Here is a 23,930-nt window from a genome sequence, read left to right on the forward strand (position 1 = left end):
TTCTTCAGTCTTTTTTTCCTGGCCTCAGGCATCCGTTGAGTCATCCTCATCTCTGTACCCCCGCCTCCCTTAGACCAGCTTGGGTTAGCCCCAAAACTTTCCTTGCTTCCGTGCCCCCGTTCATAGACTGGTCTTCCTTCATCGCGTAAATGGGCACGGTCACAGCTCAGATGTTAGCCCAAAGTCTGAAAGCCCACGAACGGGAAGACACTGCAACTTCCGGGTTGGCGAAGAAGGCGAGGGTAGAAGAGACAGATCCGACCGCGTTTCACCTTGATGGCCTAGAGCCCGCGCTTATAGCACATCCTCGACCGCGAGGGCTTCCTGGTGCGCATCATCATGAGGGGAAACTTGACCTCAGGAAGAAGGTCATGCCTGTCATCACTGTGAGGGGGAACTTGACCTCAAAAAGAAGGTCATGCCCGCAGTCATCATGAGGCAGCAGAAGCTATGGTGCGGAAGAGATGGCGTCTACATGTACTTCAAAGATAATGCTGGAGTAATTGCTGATCCAAAAGCAGCGGAAGCCATGGCACGGAAGAGATGGCATCTACATGTACTTCGAAGATAATGCTGGAGTAATTGCTGATCCGAAAAGGGGGACTGGAAGAACAAGCAAGGTACCTGAAGTAATTCTCAACGATGGTCGGAACTGAGAGTTCGAAGTCTGATGAAGCCGAGCTCCTTTAAAGCTATTTGTTTTGTTTGTTTTTTTTTTTTTTTAAGGTTTTGTAACGTGCACTTCGCCAATGAAATGAAAAAAAATTTCTGTTACCTCATCCCCTTCTCTTCTTCTTCTTCTTTTTTTTTTGGCCTTCAAGGCTTTGTAATGTATACTTCACCAATGAAATGAAAATGAAATTATTTATTACCTCATCCATTCTGATGTTAATTGGTTATTTATCGGACTCCTTTTGTCTTTCGTCGTGTTCGATGTCGATGCTGTTTGGAGGTTCCCGATCGTTGCAGTGTCGATTTGCCCTTCGATTTATGATCGTAGGTTCTTTCGAGGCTGTTTGAGTTTGGCGCTTTCTCCCGGTGCTCGAGCTTGGGGGTCCGAACTTTTCATTGCTTTGAGGAGGTCAATTTATCCTCGGTCTATGTCAGGTTCCCTCTTTGCGACTGAAACAAAGTTCCTTATGTCTTTGATGTAGTTTATTTTTACTTGTTGCAGAAGTAGTTCGTCGGCTTTTCTTTCTTCTTTTTTTTTTATCCTCCCCTTTTTTTTTCGCATTCGAGTGATGGTCTTCCCTCTGCTCTTAACGGGGTCGTGAGAGTGTAGAGGAGTCGTTGAGGAAGCTTTCCTCCTCGTCAATCAATCAAGTCTTTATTTGTGTCAGGACGAGGCCTTCCCCTTGCTCTCGACAGTCGGATTCAGCTCGTGTTAGGATGAGGTTCTCCTCCTGTTCCTAACAAGGTTGTGGGGGCACATAAGGGCCGTTGTGAGGGCCTCTCCCCCCATTCGATTTTTAGAAAATTGGGCCTTCGACTTTACTCGTGTTAGGATGAGGTTCTCCTCCTATTCCTAACAAGGCTGTGGGGGCACATAAGGGCCGTTGTAAGGGCCTCTCTCCCCATCCGGTCTTTAAAAAATTGGGCCTTCGACTTTGCTCGTGTTAGGACGAGGTTCTCCTCCTATTTCTAACAAGGCTGTGGGGGCACATAAGGGCCGTTGTAAGGGCCTCTCCCCCCATCTGGTCTTTAGGAAATCGGACCTTCGACTTTGCTCGTGTTAGGATGAGGTTCTCCTCCTATTCCTAACAAGGTTGTGGGGGCACATAAGGGCCGTTGTAAGGACCTCTCCCCCCATCTGGTCTTTAGAAAACTGGACCTTCGACTTTGCTCGTGTTAGGACGAGATTCTCCTCCTGTTCCTAACAAGACTGTAGGGGCACATAAGGGCTGTTGTGAGGGCCTCTCCCCCCATCCGGCCTTTAGAAAATCAGGCCTTCGACTTTGCTCATGTTAGGACGAGGTTCTCCTCCTGTTCTTAACAAGGCTGTGGGGGCACATAAGGGCCGTTGTAAGGACCTCTCCCCCCATCCAGTCTTTAGAAAATTGGGCCTTCGACTTTGCTCGTGTTAGGATGAGGTTCTCCTCCTGTTCCTAACAAGGCTATGGAGGCACATAAGGGCCGTTGTGAGGGCCTCTCCCTCCATCCGACCTTTAGAAAACTGGGCCTTCGACTTTGCTCGTGTTAGGACGAGGTTCTCCTCATATTCCTAACAAGGCTGTGGGGGCACATAAGAGCTGTTGTGAGGCCTCTCCTCCCATCCGATCTTTAGAAAATTGGACCTTCGATTTTGCTCGTGTTAGGATGAGATTCTCCTCCTGTTCCTAACAAGGCTGTGGGGGCACATAAAGGCCGTTGTAAGGGCCTCTCCCCCCATCCGATCTTTAAGAAATCGGGCCTTCGACTTTGCTCGTGTTAGGACGAGGTTCTCCTCCTGTTCCTAACAAGGCTGTGGGGGCACATAAGGGCCGTTGTGAGGGTCTCTCTCCCCATCCGGTCTTTAAGAAATCGGGCCTTCAACTTTGCTCGTGTTAGGATGAGGTTCTCCTCCTGTTCCTAACAAGGCTGTGGGGGCACATAAGGGCCGTTGTGAGGGCCTCTCCCCCCATCCGATCTTTAAAAAATCGGGCCTTGGACTTTGCTCATGTTAGGACGAGGTTCTCCTCCTGTTCCTAACATGCTTAATTTCAATTGCGTGAGAGAGTTATTTTCTGTCGTTATAAACTCATGCTAAAAGAAAGATATGCATGTATGAAACTTTTATTTAAGGCATAGCTATTGGTAATACATCCGTAGATTTTTCGAGTTCCATGGTCGCGGATGCTCTGCTCCTTCGAGCTCTTTTAAATAGTATATTTTGGGTCGGACTACCTCCTTGACTTCATACGGGCCTTCCCAGTTTGGGGCAAGTTTTCTTTGATTCTGAGGTTGTGAGGCAGTGGTTCGCCGTAGCACCAGGTCCCCCTCCCGGAAGACCTTGCTTTTGACCCAGGAGTTGTAGTAGCGGGCTACTTTTTGTTTGTAAGCCGCCATCCGAACTTGTGCCACCTCCCACTTTTCCTCTAACAAGTCGAGGTTGGCCTTGAGATCCTGTGGGTTGCGCTGTTCGTCGAACGCCACGACTTGTGCTGACGGAAGCTTGAGTTCTATTGGGATCACGGCTTCTGTCCCGAAAGCTAAGGCAAAGGGGGTTCTCCCGCATGGGCAATCTCTGAGTAGTCTGGTATGCCCATAACATATGATAGAGCTCGTCAGCCCAAGTTCCTTTTGCCTTTTTAAGTCTCGCTTTGATGCCTTGCAACAGAGTCCGGTTAGTCACCTCGGCCTCGCCGTTTGCTTGAGGATGGGCCACCGAAGTGAAGTTGTGAGAGATATTTAGGTCCTCACAAAATTCGGCTAACTTTGCTCAAGCAAATTATCGCCCATTATCAGTAATGAGGGTTCTGGGTAAGCCAAACCTACAGACAATCGACTTCTAGACGAAGTCCTGCACTTTAGCTTTCGTGATTTTTGCCAAAGGTTCAGCTTCGACCCACTTGGTGAAATAGTCTATTGCCACCAGGAGAAACTTCCGTTGCCCTGATGCCATAGGAAAAGGTCCGAGGATATCCATCCTCCATTGCGCAAACGGCCATGGGGCACTCAATGGTGTAAGTTCGGAGGCAGGTTGCCTTTGTACATTGGCATATCTCTGACACCGGTTACATCTTCGGACATATTCGATAGAGTCATGGTACATGGTAGGCCAGTAATAACCTTGTCGGAGCAGCTTATAGGATAAAGACCTGGCCCCCAGGTGATTTCCACAGACTCCCTCATGTACCTCCCTAAGGGCGAAGTCGGCTTCGGAAGGCCGGAGACATTTCAAGAGGGGCAAGGAGTACGAACTCTTGTATAGCTTGCCTTCGTAGAGGATATATCGGGAGGCCTGGTTCTTAAGCTTTCGAGCCACTTTTGCATCAGGAGGAAGAACCCCATCCTTGAGGTACGCAACTAGTGGGTCAATCCAACTGGGTTTATAGCTGATCTTCATCATAGACCATGATTCTTCCGTGCTTGGGTGCTTCAATACCTCAAAGAAGACTTTCTTAGGCAGTTCGGCCAGAGCCAGCGTAGCCAACTTGGAGAGAAGGTCGGTCCTAGTATTTTTCGATCTCAGGATCTGCCTGATGTCGAAGCTGTCGAAGGTAGGGATGATCTCCCTTATCCTCTTGAGATATCTAGCCATACTGTCCTCCCGAGCCTCGTAATTTCTGCTGACCTATCCTACTACTAATTGAGAATCACTGTAGGCTTGAAGCCGATCTACTTCTAATTCTTTGGCGACCTTTAGTCCTGCAATCAGAGCTTCATATTCTACTCCGTTATTCGTTGCGGGGAACTCGAAGCGCAGTGCATACTCCACGACAATTCCATCTGGATTGACCAAGATCAGGCTCGCGCCTGCGCCTGACATGTTAGAGGAACCATCCACGTAGAGGGCCCAAGAACCATCAGGGAGATGGCTCTTTCCTCGGGGGAGTTCGGCCGGAGCCCTGGATTATCGGCTTCATCTTGTCCAAGTTTGGCCTCCTTTGGGATAGTGCATTCCACCACGAAGTCCGCTAATATCTGGGCTTTGATCGCTGGTCGAGGTTGATAGTTGATGTCGAACTCTATGAGCTCGACTGCCCATTTCGTGATTCTTTCGAAGGCATCCGCTTGATGCAGAACCGCCTTGATTGGTTGGTTGGTGAGCAATGTTATGGTGTGTCCTTGAAAGTAAGGTCGGAGCCTTTGAGCTGCAATCAACAAGGCATAAGTTAGTTTCTCTAACTTAGTATACTTGGTTTCGGCATCTCTCAATACTCAGCTTATGTAGTAGATCGACCGTTGAATTTTCGCTTCTTCCTTAATCAGAACTGCAACGAGGGCCACAGGAGAAACCGTCAGGTATAGGAACAATTCCTCTCCATGCTCAGGCTTTGCCAATAATGGTGATGAGCCGAGGTAGTTCTTCAGCTCTTCGAATACCTGCTGATATCCAACGGTCCAACAGAAGTTCTTGGGCTGCTTGAGGGTCTGAAAGAAAGGTAAGCATTGCTCGGCCGATCTCGAGATGAAGCAATTTAGAGCCGCTACTTTCCCGGTGAGACGCTGAACCTCCTTTATCGACCTCGGGGCGGTCATCTCCTGGATGGCGTGAATCTTTTCTGGATTTGCCTCGATCCTGCATCCCGATACTATGAAGCCCAGGAATTTTTCTGAGGTTACTCCAAAAGCGCATTTGGCTGGGTTCAGCTTCATCTTGTATTTTCGAAGGGCGCTGAAGGTCTCCTCAAGGTCGGTGACGTGGTTCATCGAGGATCTGCTCTTTACGAGCATGTCATCCACGTAGACCTCCATGTTGCGGCCGATCGGCTCTTTGAAGATCTTATTCACTAGCCGCTGATATGTCGCCCCTGCATTTTTGAGGCCAAAAGGCATGACCCTGTAACAATAAAGGCCACAGTTAGTTATAAAAGTGGTTTTTTCTTCATCCTTTGGTGCCATCCTGATCTGATTGTAGCCGGAGAATGCATCCATGAAAGTGAGAAGCTCGTGGCCCGAGGTTGCATCTACTAGTTGGTCGATTCTGGACAGAGGATAACTATCCTTCGGGCAAGCTTTATTCAATTTTTTGAAGTCTATACACATCCTCCATTTGCCGTTCACCTTCTTAACCTAGACCACATTAGAAACCCAGCTCGGATAGTTGACCTTTATGATGAACCAGGCCTTTAGGAGTTTATCAACCTCCTCGGCTATTGCCACCTGTCTTCCCGATGCATGACTTCGAACTTTTTCCTTCGTCGGTTGGTGTTTGGGATCGACAGCCAGACGGTGTTGCATAACTTCAGCATCGATCCCTGGCATGTCCGTCGGAATCCAAGCAAAGATGTCCACATTCTTTTACAGAAAATTGATAAGCTGCGTCTGCACCTCTTTCCCAAGTTGGAGCCGATCTTCACCATGTGTTCCTCGTTCCCATCATTCAAAGGAATTGAGACAAGATCTTCCATTGGCCCACCTCATTCTTCTATCAGGTCATCATGGGTGTCCAATTCATCAACCGGACAGGGGTCAGGCAGACCACTTCTTCGCAGGGCTATATTGTAGCAGTGCCTTGCCAGGGCTTGATCTCCCTTGACTTCTCCGACCCTCTGGTTAGTAAGAAATTTTAATTTTAGATGGTAGGTTGATACCATAGCCCGGAGGGCGTTGAGACCAGGTCGGTCGAGGATTGCATTGTAGGCTGATGGCGCCTTCACCATCAAAAAATCCACCAGAACCCTGGATTGTCTTGGATATCGACCTGCAACTACAGTCAAAGTTATTACTCCCTCCATCGAGATAGCATCATCGATAAACCCTACTAAAGGGGAGCTAATCGGCCCCAAACGACCGTCAGGGATGGACATTTTTTAGAAGACGTCGTAAAATAAAAAATCAGTCGAGCTTCCACTATCAAAAAGAATGCGACGTACATCATAATCAGCAATATTTAAAGAAACTACAACCGCATCGTTGTGGGGGAACTGGATCTCTCAGGCATCTTCTTCAGTAAAGATTATGGGTCTTTCAGTCCTTTGCCGCTTGGGCGGTCCGATCGATCCGCTGGCCGCTCCCTTCCGGGGCTCTCCAGAGATTATGTAGACGATCCCGATTGGAGGCCGATTTTCAGATTGTTCTTCCCTCCTCGACGGCACCGATCGTGGTAGGGTCCTTGGTCGATTCTGTTGTGATTTAGGTGATGTGCCCAAGGCCCAGGGGACCAAGGCTAAGGCCAAGATCCATCATTCATGAGGGCTTCATGGAGGCTCTAGGGCTAGTTGGGCCCTAGGTTGAAAGGCTGTGGGCCTTTCGGATTCTTGAGGTCTAGGTTATGTGGGCCTCAAGGGACCAACTCTTTATGGGCCAGGTCTGGGCCTAGGATAGGTGAGATTAGGTCGAGTCATGGGTGTACATGGGCTTGGGTTAACTCAATCTCTCATAGAGTTGGTCAAGGGAGTTTTGGGTTTGGGTCACTTGACCCTGTGTTTATATATACATGCACTATATAGGTTTGATTAAGCCAAGGAATACAAAACTCTTTCTCCCAAGTCTCTCTTTCTCATCTTCCTCTCTCTCCAGCTATTCTCCATGCCCCAAGAGCAAGAAACCCTAGGGTTTCTTGCCGCCAGGTCCCAAAAAGGCAAGAAAAGAAGGGGAGGCACTAGAGTTTTGATCCCCCTCCCCCTTTGTGCCGCCATCCCTTTTGTCTCTCCCTCTCTTATAGCCACCCAAACATCAGGTCCAGGACTTAGAATCTCTTGAGAAGAGGTTGGTATAAGTTTCTCTCAGATCTAGAGTTGATCTGAGGTTGTTTGAGGTACGGGTGAGATCTCCATCAACAGATCTACAGGAAAGGCTGCAGCAGAACAAATCTGCAAGGTCTGGTTCTATCTACCTTCTTCCCTATCTAAAATATCCCAATTTGAGATCTATAAATTGGAAGACCTTGGTCCAGGCCTGATCTAGTTGGGTACCAGATCTTGAATTTTTTAGAGGGGATGTTAGAGGCGTTCTTCATCTGGAACGAAAGGCTGACGAAGAAGACAACAACCAGGCTGATTTCGTCAAGGGCCTTCCATCGAGTCCAGAAGTCTCCAGATTTGTTCGTTGCTAGTTTTGCTACACCCAAGGTCCATGGGAGGAGCCAGGATGGTGCTCCAATAGTTGGCATCAGAGCCACAGTGGTGAGGAAGCGGTTCCAAGCGTGAGAAGTTGAAGATCCCAAGTGCTGAAAATTTTTAGCAAGGTACCATCAAGGTATATAAAAATTTTCAAGAATTTTTATATTGCTTGTTTGGCTTGAATCTAGTCATGGGCAGTAATATGAAGGTCGATTTTGAGAAGTTTGGTGGCAAGGAGAATTTTTTCATGTGAAAAATCTGGATGGAGGATCTTCTGGTGCAAGCAGATTTGGATCAGGCTTTGGATGACAAGTCTGAGGGAATGACAGATAGATAGTGGGCATCATTGGAGAAGAAAGCATGCTCGGTGATCAGAGGATGTTTGGCGGATGCGGTGTTGTATTCGGTGCTGGAAGAAAAGACCCCGAAGGGCCTTTGGCCGAAGTTGCACACCATATATATGGGGAAGAATATGTGCAACAAGTTAATACTGAAGAAGAGGTTGCACAGTCTTCGGATGCAGGAGGGATCTGATGTGATTGGCCACATTCAGAGGTTCGATCAGTTGTGCACGGAGTTGATGAATATCGGGGTGAAGCTGGATGAGGAGGACAAGTCCCTGTTGCTTTTGTATTCACTACTAGGATCATATGACTCTTCGGTGACTACACTGCTCTATGGCAAGGAGACTCTGGAATATGAGGACATGATCTCGGTGCTGAGGTCTAATGAGCAAAGGGAAAAGTTGACCAGAGATCGGGCTCCCCAGAAGGGTTTGGCAGTAGGGGAGAGGACAGGTAGAGGCAGAGGCAGAAGCAAGTCTAGGGGGCGGTCCAAGTCCAGGAAGGGAAAGAAAGAGATGAAATGCTTCAAGTGCAATGAGTTCGGGCACTTCAAGCGAGAATGTCCACTGTGGAAGAGCAAGAAGGGAGAAAGAAGTGGCTCAGAATCAGTGAGTGCAGTTGCTGGGCAGCAGGTGGAGGATGATCTACTTGTGGTATCAGATGGTCACAGGCATTACACAAAGGAGTGGACACTAGACTCTGCGTGCTCACATCACTACACACCACACAGGTCTTGGTTTGCGACATACACCAAGACAGATGAGGGATTAGTGACTCTAGGCGACAATCATCCTTGCAAGGTGGCTGGGATAGGGACAGTAAGGGTGAGGATGTTTGATGGGATTGTGAGGACATTGATAAATGTAAAGCACATCCCGAAGCTGGAAAAGAATCTGGTGTCACTAGGCTACTTGGAGCGCAGTGGATACAGCTCAGCAGTAGGGCTAGAAGCAGAGTACTGAACATCTCCAATGGAGCTATGGTAGTGATGAGAGGCAAGAGGTTGGACAATAACCTCTATCGCATGGAGGGATCTATGGTGATCGGAGAGTCTGATGCAGCAGTTGCAGCACAGGACCAGCAGGGGGCTTACAGGATGTGGCACTATCGCCTAGGCCACATGGGTGACAAGGGGCTGAGGGAGCTGAGCAGGAGAGGACTCATCTCTGATCTGGAGGATGGTGCTACAAGGAAGATCTGTGAGCCTTGCCAGATGAAAAAGCAGAGGAGAGTTCAGTTCAACATCAGTACAACCCGCAATGCAGCCCCTCTGGGGTTAGTACACACGGATGTGTGGGGACCAGCCCCAGTTTCAGCTAGGAATGGGGTCAGATACTTCATGACCCTAATTGATGATTTCTCAAGAAAACTCTGGATTTACTTCATGAGAGAGAAGTCAGAGGTCTTCACCAAGTTCAAAATCTGGAGAGCTGAGGTAGAGAAGGAGCAGGGGAGGAGCGTGAGGTGTCTGAGGTCAGACAATGGTGGGGAGTACACCAGTAGAGAGTTCCAGGATTACTGTGAGGAGTGTGGGATTAGGAGACACTTCTCAGTTAAGGGGACTCCACAGTAGAATGGGGTGGCCGAGAGGATGAACAAAATACTTCTAGAAAAGGCACGATGCATGAGGCTGCAGGCAGGGCTTCCAAAGGCGTTCTGGGTTGACACAGTTGACGCAGCGGGTTACTTGGTCAATCGGTCATCTCACACCAGGTTGGATGGTAGGCTTCCAGAGGAGGTGTGGTCTGGGAGGACAGTTGGGCTGGGCCATCTACGGGTATTTGGGTGCATGGCCTATGTGCACATTGGAGCTGGTGAGCGGAGCAAGCTAGACGTCAGATCATGCAAGACGGTTTTTTCTAGGCTATCCGCGAGGAGTTAAGGGATACAGGCTGTGGGATCCCTTGAAAAAGAAGGTCATCATTAGTTGGGATGTGACTTTTGATGAGGAGTCAGTCCTACGGTGGAGAGCAGGCATGGAGGAGTAGCAGGAGCAGGAGGAGGTCTAGCAGGGCGCTACTGGATAGCTTACCTCTTTGATTTTGCCTCTTGCAGGTACTACGGGAGGACATGACATTCAGGTGGAGAACCTACCTAAGGTGTCTCCATAGGTGGAGAGGACTCAGACGGATGATCGAGGTGGAGAGGTCCAGCAGGAGCGATCTGGACCGAGGACTGATATCGGTGTTGCCCGACACAAGCCCAAGAGGACCATCAGGCGATTGGACCGATATGGCTTCGAGGAGATGCTGTCATATGCCCTGGTGATAGTGAATGGAGACCCATATACGTATCAGGAGGCTATTGTGAGCCAGGACAGAGAGCGGTGGGTCCAGACGATGTCCGAGGAGATGCAGTCTCTCCACCAGAACCAAACGTGGCGATTGGTGCAGTTGCCACAGGGGAAGAGGTCCATTGGCTGCAAATGGATCTACAGTCGCAAGGAAGGGCCTTCAGAGTAGGGAGGTATCAGATTCAAGGTGAGGTTAGTGATCAAGGGATACTCCTAGAAGGAAAGCATCGACTTTAGCGTGGTCTTCTCTCCCGTCGTCAAACATACTTCCATCAGAGTGTTGCTGAGCATTGTAGCAACTCAGGATTTAGAGCTGGAGCAGATGGATGTCAAGACGGCGTTCTTCCATGGGCATTTGGAGGAGAGGATTTATATGGAGCAGCCACCCAATTTTAGGGATCCAGGATCTGAGGGAAAGGTTTGTTTGTTGCAGAAGTCGCTGTACGGGCTGAAGCAGTCGCCGAGGCAATGGTACAAGTGGTTCGACTCCTATGTGCGCAGCATTGGACTTTTCAGGTGCAAGTTTGATCCCTGTGTTTATGTTCAGTCTCTTGAGGATGGTTTTAGGGTGTTCCTACTCTTGTATGTGGATGACATTCTTATAGCATGCAAGAGTAGGAAGGTTGTGTAGGATCTGAAGGCATCCTTATCTCGGAAGTTTGAGATGAAAGATTTGGGCCCTGCAAGGAAGATCCTAGGCATGGAGAATTTCAGAGACCAAGCCTGGAGGGTGCTGCATCTGTCTCAGGAGGGCTACATACAGAAGGTCTTAGAGAGGTTCGGAATGAAGGGAGCAAAGCCGGTGGAGCTGCCACTTGCCGATCACTTCAGACTCTCGAAGACCATGGCGCCACAGACTAAGGTGGAGGCTCAGGAGATGGAGATGGTTCCTTATGCTTCAGGAGTTGGGGGCTTGATGTATGCGATGGTCTGTTGTAGGCCAGACATCGTGCATGCAGTGAGTCAGGTTAGCAGGTTCATGGTGCAGCCTCGCAGGGAGCACTGGAGAGCTCTGAAGTGGATATTCAGATACCTGGTGGGATCAGTTGGAGTTGGCATCTGCTACAGACAGCGAGGAGATGCAGTGGGATACTCTGACATGTCCAGGGAGGCTCAGGGGCTGATTGGCGGTTATGTAGATGCAGACTTCGGTGGAGATGTGGATACTCGGAGGTCTACGACAGGCTTCATCCTTAGCCTATCATGGCCCTATCCACTATAGAGGTGGAGTACATCGGGCTGACAGAAGTAGCTAAGGAGGTAATTTGGCTGAAGGGTTTGTTGACGGAGATGGGCCTTACTCAGGAGGCCATTAGAGTGCACTATGACAGCCAGAGTGCACTTCTATTAGCACAGAACTCAGTCTATCATGCAAGGACAAGGCACATCGACATTCGGTATCATTGGATCAGGGAGCTTGTGGAGGATGGCGAGGTGAAGTTGGTAAAGGTACACACCAAGGAGAACCCAGCTGATGCACTTACGAAGGTACTTCCACGGGACAGCTTTCAGAGATGTGTTGAGCTGATTCGGCTGATGGACAGAGTGGACTGGTTGAGGCCTTGGGACACCAAGGTGGAGATTGTTGTGATCCAGGTGGTGTACCCAAGGCCCAGGGGACCAAGGCTAAGGCCAAGGTCCATCATTCATGAGGACTTCATGGAGGCTCTAGGGCTAGTTGGGCCCTAGGTTGAAAGGCTGTGGGCCTTTCGGGTTCTTGAGGTCTAGGTTATGTGGGCCTCAAGGGACCAACTCTTTATGGGCCAGGTCTGGGTCTAGGATAGGTGAGATTAGGTCGAGTCATGGGTGTACATGGGCTTGGGTTAACCTAATCTCCCATAGAGTTGGTCAAGGGAGTTTTGGGTTTGGGTCACTTGACCCTGTGTTTATATATACATGCACTTTATAAGTTTGATTAAGCCAAAGAATACAAAACTCTTTCTCCCAAGTCTCTCTTTCTCTTCTCCCTTTCTCTCCAGCTATTCTCCATGCCCCAGGAGCAAGAAACCCTAGGGTTTCTTGCCGCCAGGTCCCAAAAAGGCAAGAAAAGAAGGGGAGGCGCTAGAGTTTTGATCCCCCTCCCCCTTTGTGCCACCATCCCTTTTGTCTCTCCCTCTCTTGCAGCCATCCAAACATCAGGTTCAGGACCTAGAATCTCTTGAGAAGAGGTTGGTATAAGTTCCTCTCAGATCTAGAGTTGATCTGAGGTCGTTTGAGGTGCGGGTGAGATCTCCATCAACAGATCTACATGAAAGGCTGCAGCAGGACAGATCTGCAAGGTCTGGTTCTATCTACCTTCTTCCCTATCTAGAATATCCCGATTCAAGACTATGAATTGAAAGACCTCGATCTAGGCCTGATCTAGTTGGATACTAGATCTTGGATTTTTTAGAGGTGATCTTAGAGGTGTTCTTCATCTAGAACGAAAGGCTAACGATGAAGACAGCAACCAGGCTGATTTCATCAAGGGCCTTCGATCGAGTCCAGAAGTCTCCAGATTTGTTCGTTGCTGGTTCTACAGCACCCAAGGTCCGTGGGAGGAGCTGGGATCATGCTCCAATAGATTTTGTTGTGATCCAGGTGGTGTGCCCAAGGCCCAGGGGACCAAGGCTAAGGCCAAGGTCCATCATTCATGAGGGATTCATGGAGGCTCTAGGGCTAGTTGGGCCCTAGGTTGAAAGGCTGTGGGCCTTTCGAGTTCTTGAGGTCTAGGTTATGTGGGCCTTAAGGGACCAACTCTTTATGAGCTAGGTCTAGACCCAGGATAGGTGAGATTAGGTCGAGTCATGGGTGTACATGGGCTTGGGTTAACCTAATCTCCCACAGAGTTGGTCAAGGGAGTTTTGGATTTGGGTCACTTGACCCTGTGTTTATATATACATATACTGTATAGGTTTGATTAAGCCAAAAAATATGAAAACTCTTTCTCCCAAGTCTCTCTCTCTCTTCTCCCTCTCTCTCCAGCTATTCTCCATGCCTCAGGAGCAAGAAACCCTAGGGTTTCTTGCCGCCAGGTCCCAAAAAGGCAGGAAAGCAAGAGGAGGCGCTAGCCCCTCCCCCTTTGTGCCACCAATACTTTTCTCTCTCCATCTCTAACAGCCACCCAAACATTAGGTCCAAGACTTGGAATCTCTTAAGAAGAGGTTGGTACAAGTTTCTCTTAGATCTGGAGTTGATCTGAGATCGTTTGAGGCACGTGTGAGATCTCCATTAACAGATCTACAGGAAAGATTGCAGTAGGACATATCTGTAAGGTCTACCTCCATCTACCTTCTTCCCTATCTAGAATATCCTAATTCAAGATATATAAATTGAAAGACCTCGGTCTAGGCCTGATCTGGTTGGGTACCAGATCTTGAATTTTTTAGAGGTGATTTCAGAGGTGTTCTTCATCTGGAACGAAAGGCTGACGAAGAAGACAACAACCAGGCTGATTTCATCAAGGGCCTTTGATCGAGTCCAGAAGTCTCCAGATTTGTTCGTTGCTGGTTTTGCTGCACCAAAGGTCTGTGGGAGGAGCCAGGATCGTACTCCAATAGTTGGTATCAGAGCCACGGTGGTGAGGAAGCGGTTCCAAGCACGAGAAGTTGAAGATCCCAAGTGCTGAAAATTTTCAGCAAGGTACCATCAAGGTATATTTTACACTTCTTGATTTTATATTGCTTGTTTGACTTGGATCCAGTCATGGGCAGCAATATGAAGGTCGATTTCGAGAAGTTTGATGGCAAGAGAAATTTTTTCATGTTGAAAATTCGGGTGGAGGATCTTTTGGTGCAAGCAGATCTGGATCAGGCTTTGGATGAGAAGCCTGAGGGAATGACAGATAGACAATGGGCATCGCTGGAGAAGAAAGCATGCTCGGTGATCAGAGGATGTTTGGCGGATGCGACGTTGTATTCGGTGCTGGAAGAAAAGACCCCGAAGGGCCTTTGGTCGAAGTTGCACACCATGTATATGGGAAAAAATATGTGCAACAAGCTAATGCTGAAGAAGAGGTTGTATAGTCTTCGGATGTAGGAGGGATCTGATGTGATTGGCCACATTCAGAGATTCGACCAGTTGTGCACGGAGTTGATGAATATCGGGGTGAAGCTGGATGAGGAGGACAAGTCCCTATTACTTTTGTGTTCACTACCAGGATCATATGACTCTTTGGTGACTACACTACTCTACGGCAAGGAGACTTTGGAATATGAGGACACGGTCTCGGTGCTGAGGTCTAATGAGCAAAGGGAAAAGTTGACCCGAGATCGAGCTCCCCAGGAGGGTTTGGCAGTAGGGGAGAGGACAGGTAGAGGTAGAGGCAGAAGCAAGTCCAGGGGGCGGTCCAAGTCCAGGAAGGGAAAGAAAGAAAAGAAATGCTTCAAGTGTAACGAGCTCGGGTACTTCAAGCGAGAATGTCCACTATGGAAGAGCAAGAAGGGAGAAAGAAGTGGCTTAGAATCAGTGAGTGCAGTTGCTGGGCAGTAGGTGGAGGATGATCTACTTGTGGTATCAGATGGTCACAGGCATTACACAGAGGAGTGGACACTAGACTCTGCGTGCTCACATCACTACACACCACACAGGTCTTGGTTTGCGACATACACCAAGACAGATGTGGGATCAGTGACTCTAGGCGACAATCATCCTTGCAAGGTGGCTGGGATAGGGACAGTCAGGGTGAGGATGTTTGATGGGATTGTGAGGATATTGACAAATGTAAAGCACGTCCCGGAGCTGGAAAAGAATATGGTGTCACTAGGCTACTTGGAGCGCAGTGGATACAGCTTTAGCAGTAGGGCTAGAAGCGGAGTACGGAACATCTCCAATGGAGCTATGGTAGTGATGAGAGGCAGGAGGTTGGACAATAACCTCTATCGCATGGAGGGATCTGTGGTGACTGGAGAGTCTGATGCAATAGCTGCAGCACAGGACCAGCAGGGGGCTTACAGGATGTGGCACTACCGCCTAGGACACATGGGTGACAAGGGGCTGAGGGAGTTGAGCAGGAGAGGACTCATCTCTGATCTGGAGGATGGTGCTACAGGAGAGATCTATAAGCCTTGCCAGATGGGAAAGCAGAGGAGAGTTCAGTTCAACATCAGTACAGCCCGCAGTGCAGTCCCTCTGGAGTTAGTACATACGGATGTGTGGGGACCAGCCCCAGTTTCAGCTAGGAATGGGGCCAGATACTTTATGACCCTGATTGATGATTTCTCAAGAAAACTCTGAATTTACTTTATAAGAGAGAAGTCAGAGGTCTTCACCAAGTTCTAGATCTGGAGAGCTGAGGTGGAGAAGGAGCAGGGGAGGAGCGTGAAGTGTCTGAGGTCAGACAATGGCAGAAAGTACACTAACAGAGAGTTCCAAGACTACTGTGAGGAGTGTAGGATCAGGAGACATTTCTCAGTTAAGGAGACTCTACAACAGAATGGGATGGCCGAAAGGATGAACAGAACACTTCTGGAAAAGGCACGATGCATGAGGCTGCAGGCAGGGCTTCCAAAGGCATTTTGGGTTGACACAGTTGACGCAGCGGGTTACTTGGTCAATCGATCACCTCACACCAGGTTGGATGGCAGGCATCCAGAGGAGGTGTGGTCTGGGAGGACAGTTGGGCTAGGCCATCTACGGGTATTTGGGTGCACAGCCTATGTGTACATTAGAGCTGGTGAGCAGAGCAAGCTAGATGTCAGATCACGCAAGACGGTGTTTCTAGGCTATCCGCGAGGAGTTAAGGGATACAGGCTATGGGATCCCTTGAAAAAGAAGATCGTCATTAGTTGGGATGTGACTTTTGATGAGGAGTCAGTCCTACGGAGGCGAGCAGGCATGGAGGAGCAGCAGGAGCAGGAGGAGGTCCAGCAGGGCGCTGCTGGATACCTTACCTATTTGATTTTGCCTCTTGCAGGTACTACTGAAGGACATGACATTCAGGTGGAGCACCTACCTAAGGTGGAGAGGACTCGGATGGATGATCAAGGTGGAGAGGTCCAGCAGGAGCGAGCTGGACCGAGGACTGATATCGGTGTTGCCCTACACAAGCCCAAGAGGACCATCAGGCAATTGGGCCGATATGGCTTCGAGGAGACACTGTCATATGCCTTGGTGATGGCGAATGGAGACCCATATACGTATCAAAAGGCTATTGAGAGTCAGGACAGAGAGCGGTGGGTCCAGGCGATGTCCGAGGAGATGCAATCTCTCCACCAGAACCAGACGTGGCGATTGGTGCAGTTGCCATAGGGGAAGAGGCCCATTGGCTGCAAATGGGTCTACAGTCGCAACGAAGGGCCTTCAGAGTAGGGAGGTATCAGATTTAAGGCGAGGTTAGTGGCCAAGGGATACTCCCCGAAGGAAGGCATCGACTTCAGCGAGGTCTTCTCTCCCGTTGTCAGACATACTTCTATCAGAGTGTTGCTGAGCATTGTAGCAGCTCAGGATTTAGAGCTGGAGCAGATGGATGTCAAGATGGCGTTCCTCCATGGGCATTTGGAGGAGAGGATTTACATGGAGCAGCCATCCGATTTCAGGGATCCAGGATAAGAGGGAAAGGTATGTTTGTTGTAGAAGTCATTGTACGGGCTGAAGCAGTCGCCGAGGTAATGGTACAAGCGGTTCGACTCCTATGTGTACAGCATTGGACTTTTCAGGTGCGAGTTTGATCCCTGTGTTTATGTTCAATCTCTTGAGGATGGTTTTAGGGTGTTCCTACTCTTGTATATGGATGACATGCTTATAGCATGCAAGAGTAGGAAGGTTGTGCAGGATCTGAAGGCATCCTTATCTCGGGAGTTTGAGATGAAAGATTTGGGCCCTGCAAGGAAGATCCTAGGCATGAAGATTTTCAGAGATCGAGCCCGGAGGGTGCTGCATCTATCTCAGAGGGGCTATATACAGAAGGTCTTAGAGAGGTTCGAGATGAAGGGAGCAAAGCCGACGGAGCTGCCACTTGCCGATCACTTCAGACTCTCGAAGATCGTGGTGCCACAGACTGAGGTGGAGTCTCAGGAGATGGAGATGGTTCCTTATGCTTCAGGAGTTGGGAGCTTGATGTACGTGATGGTCTGTTGTAGGCCAGACATCGCTCATGCAGTGAGTCAGGTTAGCAGGTTCATGGCGCAGCCTGATAGGGAGCACTGGAGAGCTCTGAAGTGGATATTCAGATACCTAGCGGGTTCAGTTGGAGTTGGCATCTGCTACGGACAGCAAGGAGGTATAGTGGGATACTCTGACATGTCTAGGGAGGCTCAGGGGCTGATTGACGGTTATGTAGATGCAAACTTCGATGGAGATGTGGATACCCGGAGGTCTACGACAGGCTTCATCTTTAGCCAGATGGAGGTCCTATTTCTTGGAGATCGAGTCTGCAGCCTATCACGGCCCTATCCACTACAGAGGTGGAGTACATCAGGTTGACAGAAGTAGCTAAGGAGGCAATTTGGCTGAAGGGTTTGTTGACGGAGATGGGCCTTACTCAGGAGGCCATTAGAGTGCACTGTGACAGTCAGAGTGCACTTCTATTAGCACAGAACTCAGTCTATCATGCAAAGACAAAGCACATCGACATTCGATATCATCGGATCAGGAAGCTTGTGGAGGATGGAGAGGTGGAGCTGGTAAAGGTACACACTAGGGAGAACCCAGCTGATGCACTTACGAAGGTACTTCTACGGGACAGCTTTCAGAGATGTGTTGAGCTGATTCGGCTGATGGATAGAGTGGAGCTGGTTGAGGCCTTGGGACATCAAGGTGGAGATTGTTGTGATCCAGGTGGTGTGCCCAAGGCCTAGGGGACAAAGGCTAAGGCCAATGTCCATCATTCATGAGGGCTTCATGGAGGCTCTAGGGCTAGTTGGGCCCTAGGTTGAAAGGCTGTGGGCCTTTCGGGTTCTTGAGGTCTAGGTTATGTGGGCCTCAAGGAACCAACTCTTTATGGGCCAGGTCTGGGCCCAGGATAGGTGAGATTAGGTCAAGTCATGGGTGTACATGGGCTTGGGTTAACCTAATCTCCCATAGAGTTGGTCAAGGGAGTTTTGGGTTTGGGTCACTTGACCCTGTGTTTATATATACATGTACTGTATAGGTTTGATTAAGCCAAGGAATATGAAAACCCTTTCTCCCAAGTCTATCTCTCTCTTCTCCCTCTCTCTCCAGCTATTCTCCATGCCCCAGGAGCAAGAAACCCTAGGGTTTCTTGCCGCCAGGTCCCAAAAAGGCAAAAAAGCAAGAGGAGGCGCTAGCCCCTCCCCCTTTGTGCCGCCAACACTTTCCTCTCTCTATCTCTTGAAGCTGCCCAAACATCAGGTCCAGGACCTGAAATCTCTTAAGAAGAGGTTGGTACAAGTTTCTCTCAGATCTGGAGTTGATCTGAGGTCGTTTGATGTGCGAGTGAGATCTCCATCAACAGATCTACAGGAAAGGCTGCAGCAGGATAAATCTGCAAGGTCTGTCTCCATCTACCTTTTTCCCTATCTAGAATGCCATGATTTGAGATCTATGAATTGGAAGACCTCGGTCTAGGCCTGATCTAGTTGGGTACCAGATCTTGGATTTTCTAGAGGTGATTTCAGAGGCGTTCTTCATCTGGAACGAAAGGCTAACGAAGAAGACAACAACCAGGCTGATTTTGTCAAGGGCCTTTGATCAAGTCCAGAAGTCTCCAGATTTGTTCGTTGCTAGTTCTGCTGCACCCAAGGTCCATGGGAGGAGCCGGGATCATGCTCCAATAGATTCTCCCTACCTTTAGGCCGGCGTCGGATGGATTTGCCGACCGCTATTGCCGGAGGAGGGGGAGGGGCCTGGAAAATCAGGGGTGAGGCTGGAGCTTGAGATCTGGCCGTGGAGGCCATGGATCGCCTAGTGGATGCCTGCGGGGAGGCATCGGGTAAAGATTTAGTAGAGGGAGGAGAAGAGGATGTCGGAGAAGATGACCGGAATCAGTCCCGTTGAGCACCTCTTTAAGAACAAGGGTACCGCGAAGACATAGAAGGCCCTTCCTCTAGCGCCAATTCTGTTGGTGCAGAATCCCATCGAAGTCGGAGAAGCTGGAGCTGGGATGACCACGGCCGCTACCGGGACCTTCAAAGAAAGTCTAAACCAGAGTTGGGGGTGCTCCGGTAAGACCCTCCAACGCTCAAGTCAGTACTCTGCTTCAACAGAAATGGAGTGCTTGAGCAAAAATTTAGGCAGAGTTTCGAGATAGAGTTTTGAGCTTCGAGAAGAACATATCTGGGGGTTCTTATCTATAGATGGAGGGTGCAACTGATCGACAGCGACGTCTGTAACCATCTGGTAGTGGATCGTTCAGGGCCGCTTGGAGTTTGTTACGGAGAGTAGTGGTGTCAGGGGTCGTTCAGGGCCACGTGGAGCTTGTTGCGGGGGGTGGAGTGGTGTCTGTTGTCGTGACTTGCCAGAGAGTGGTGGAGCTGCATGGAATCTGTTGCAGAGAGTGGAGCAGGGTGGCGGCTCTTATTGTGGCTTGTCAGAGAGTTTGGATCCATCGGTTGAAGCTCGGCTGGGATGCCTGATGGAGCAGAATGGCTCTTCACACTGTCATTCTGGGAGAGGCTCGGATGTTCCGAGGTCGCTGACATTTCTGACGGGAGTCGCCTGTCATAGGAGCTTGGATGGAGATTTTTTGTTGGCGGAGTCCGGGGATGTCCAGTCGCTAGGGAAGTCCATCTGGGATTTATCTGATATGGAGGCTCATCCGAAGATCATCCGTCGGGAAAGTTCGATTTTATGGGGAGCCTGGTAGGAGGTCGGTCGGCGATGGACTTCGGATAGTGCTGGGGAGGCTCGGCAGACATCGGAGGTGATCGGCTATCGCAGGGACCCAGCTGCTGGAGCTCGTCCGTTATAGAAGCTCGTCCGAAATCCATCCGCTGGAGAAGTTCGAATGGGATCCTGTTCTCGTGAGAGGTCGAGAGGGGACCGTCCATTGTAGGAGCTCAGGTGAGGACCAATTGTCGTGGAAGCTCAGGGTGGTGTCCCGTCATAGTAGTTTGTTCAGAATCCACTCGCTACGGAGTAGCTCGACTGAAGTCTATCTGTAATAGAAGTTCGAAAGAAATTTGTTTATAGCAGAGGCTTGAATGAAATTTGCTTACAGTAGTCGTCTGGGATAGCCAGCCTGTGGTAGGAGCTCGGAGTAGACCGCTCGTAGTAGAAGTTCGGTTCTCGTGGGAGCTCGATTAGGATCCGAGGGGTGGTCGACCACCGTAGAAACTCAGGTGGAGTCTGGTTACCATAGAAATCATGTTGTCGGGGAAGCTCGGATGCTGGCGAAGCCCAAAAGAAGTTTGGGGTAGAAACTCAGGTGGTTTGTTGCTGTAGAAGGTTGGTAGACAGTGAGTCCCAGAGGGCCTTCGGGGTGACCCAATGGATGAATGCAGAAGTTCATTATCGAAGAAGTCCAGATGATCGAGGAGGTTCGGAGAGGCGCCACGCACAAGGTCGGGAGCCGGAAGAGCCCTGGAAGGATTGGTCCTTTAGAATCTTCGATCGGGGGGGGGGGATTTTATACCCAACAAATGTCATGACATGTATGAGGTCGGATGTGGCATACTCACTAGGTGTAGTGAATAGCTACCAGTCTGATCTGAAAGAAAATCATTGGAAGGTTATAAGAACCACCATTAAGTATTTAAAAAATACTAAGGACCAATGGCTCATTAATAGGATATTGACTTGAAACTTATGGGATATACTGATTCTACTTTCAGTCAGACCATGATGATAGCAAGAAATGTTAGATTATATATTTATCCTAAATGAAGGAGTGATATACTGAAAAAGTTCTAACCAGTTCACTGTAGCGATTTTGTTTGCGAAGCAGAGTACATTGCGGCATTTGATGCTACAAAGAAAGTAGTTTGGTTGTAGAAGTTCATTAACGAGATTGGAGTGGTCCATCAATGGTTCAGTCCTTGTGTATTGACAGCACTGGAGCCATAGCTCAGATTAATCAATAGTAGTCCCACCAAAGAACCAAACACACTCTATATCACTATCACCTTATATGAGAGTCATGGATCGAGGTGATGTCGAGCTTCAGAAGATCGATAAAAAGAAGAACTTGGCCGACTCATTTACTAAAGCCCTCAGAATCAAAGAGTTCGATAAACTTAAATGGAAGATGGGTGTTAGATACTATACCGATTGACTTGAGTCCAAGTGGGAGTTGTTAGAAAATATATCCTAAACCTAATCATTTGGACGATCATGAGTGCTCTTTATAATTTATATATGAATTATGAATTAACAAAAGTTATTTGGCATATTCATCATAAAGTTATATCTTTCTTGATTGAATTCTAATGTTGTGATAAAGTCCTTAAAACTATATGATAATCGATAAAGAAGGATTTATCGAATAGTTCTTAAATATGTTCACGACCAAATGATACGTCATTAAAGGACGAGGATATTTATCGAATGTAGATTGTTGTGTGCTATATAGATTGGTTGTCCTCATAATCAAAGAGCATGGAGATACTGGTATGGCATTCAGGTGAGATATAAGAGTACATCGTCACTGAATAAGTGACTCACCTACAGAACACTCTGCTGTCAAGGGCTGCTCACAAAGAATATAGGCATAAGTATCCCTTAGACTTGCGATCACCACGATAACTTGCAAGCAACTCACTATGCTTTGAAGTCGGACTACCTACATTTCTAATATAGAGACAGAAAGTTATTGGGTACAGTCAAATACTTGTGAAGTTTGTGTATAAATCAAGATGGGATTAACCCCTCCAAATTTTAGGAGTTGATGCATTACTGTATTTCAATTGAGTAAGATCTTGATCAGGGCCAATCAATGTGATAGGTCACAGAATTTGAAAAAAATTTAAATACAATGTGGATGACTAATCTAGGATTGATAATTAAATCATAGGTCGTCCTAAGCATTCAAGGTTAAAGGGATGAATTATGTGGTAACCATATTCTGAGATTCTTGAGTGTTGCCTTGCAAATATTCGACCTATCCAGATGTTGGAAACCATTGCTAGATAGTAACTTCGATTAGCACAGAAAATAATTTCATACCACTAGTTTAGTGTTTGAACCTATGGAGTCACGCAAAAAAGTTAGGTAAAGTAGGAAAGAATTGACCTAAATCTATGCATTTAATTTGAAAGTACAAGACTTGATTGAACAAATAGATTAGATTAATTAAGAATTAAGTTAGAGATCATACGTGATTAAATAGTTGACTATATCAAGCTAGCACTAGATATAAGGTTCAGGTTTAATTTCGAAAATGATAATGATCTGATCAATGATCCATGGGATTCATGAGAGATTGAATTTATATCCTAATTAATTTTAGATTAGATCTGATTTGATTAAGACCTAATTAGGTTAAGAATTCAAAAGTTAGAATTGGATCAGGATTTTAATTAGATTAGGATTGACTGGCTCTTTAAGTTTGGTTCAAATCAGGTTCGAATCAAATTTGAATTGGAACAAATTGAGCCAGATTGGATGTGATCCAAAGAGTCCAAAACACTTGAGACTCTCTCTCATAATGGCCGACCAAAAGAAAGTGAGGCATTGGTTTTTTTGCTACTTTACTTGTAAGCATGTCAAAAGAAAAGGGAGGTGCGCAGATTGGCATCGATTCTCCCTTAGGGTTTCCTTATTGGATAAGGATAACAACCACTTCAAATTGGATTTGAACTTGTTTCCTAAATTAGTTAGGACTTGATTAGATGTTGGAGATGTCAACTATAAAAAGGGACAAATAACCACCCATTGGTTAGAGTCTTATTTTGTGCAACAAAACCAAATCAAACGACCAATGAGATTGAGAGGGATTTGTGCAACCAAGGAAAGGGAGGCATCCTTCTTCTTGGCGTGACATTTTGGGGGCTCCTATTTTGGCATGAAGACTCCCTTCTGAGATTGGATCTCAACCCTCCTTGCTTCCCTTCTGAAGATTAATGCCTAAGAAAATCATCTTTCTTCCCTACAGAGTCTGACATGCGTGCGAAGTAGAGAGTCTATGCATTCAAACCTCGTAAGGCATCGGATTCAAGTAACCCCCTGAGAATTTGATCTATATTCTGCTATGATTCAAGTAATTTATAATGATTATAAATTAATAGAATAAAAAAATTTTTTAGATGCACCCTGATAATCCGATCAGATCGGATAATTTTTTTCTTCACTATCATCATAATAATTAGATTTAAAATTATTTAAAATTCTCTTAATCTTAGATTCATGAACATCTAGTACAGATTGAGATGCGATCTCAATCGGATCATATGTCGGATCAAAATTTTAAATTTCATTGCACCTTGATTCTATTGATCGAACATGTGATCTTTCCTTCAGCTGGTATCAGAGCCAAGTTATAGGCTTCATACATCTAAGATTAAGATCAAATCTAAATCAGATTTGATCTGAAGTAGTATTTAGATCTGAAATTAAATTAGAGTAGATCTAAATTTTAGCATGATTAGATCTAAATTTCAGCATGTAATACATGAGATGTATAATCTGAAATTTATGTATGAGATGCATGAAATATATATATATATATATATATATATATATATATATATATATATATATATATATATATATATA

This window comes from Elaeis guineensis, chromosome 16, assembly GCF_000442705.2.
Source record: "Elaeis guineensis isolate ETL-2024a chromosome 16, EG11, whole genome shotgun sequence".
Lineage (NCBI taxonomy): Eukaryota > Viridiplantae > Streptophyta > Magnoliopsida > Arecales > Arecaceae > Elaeis > Elaeis guineensis.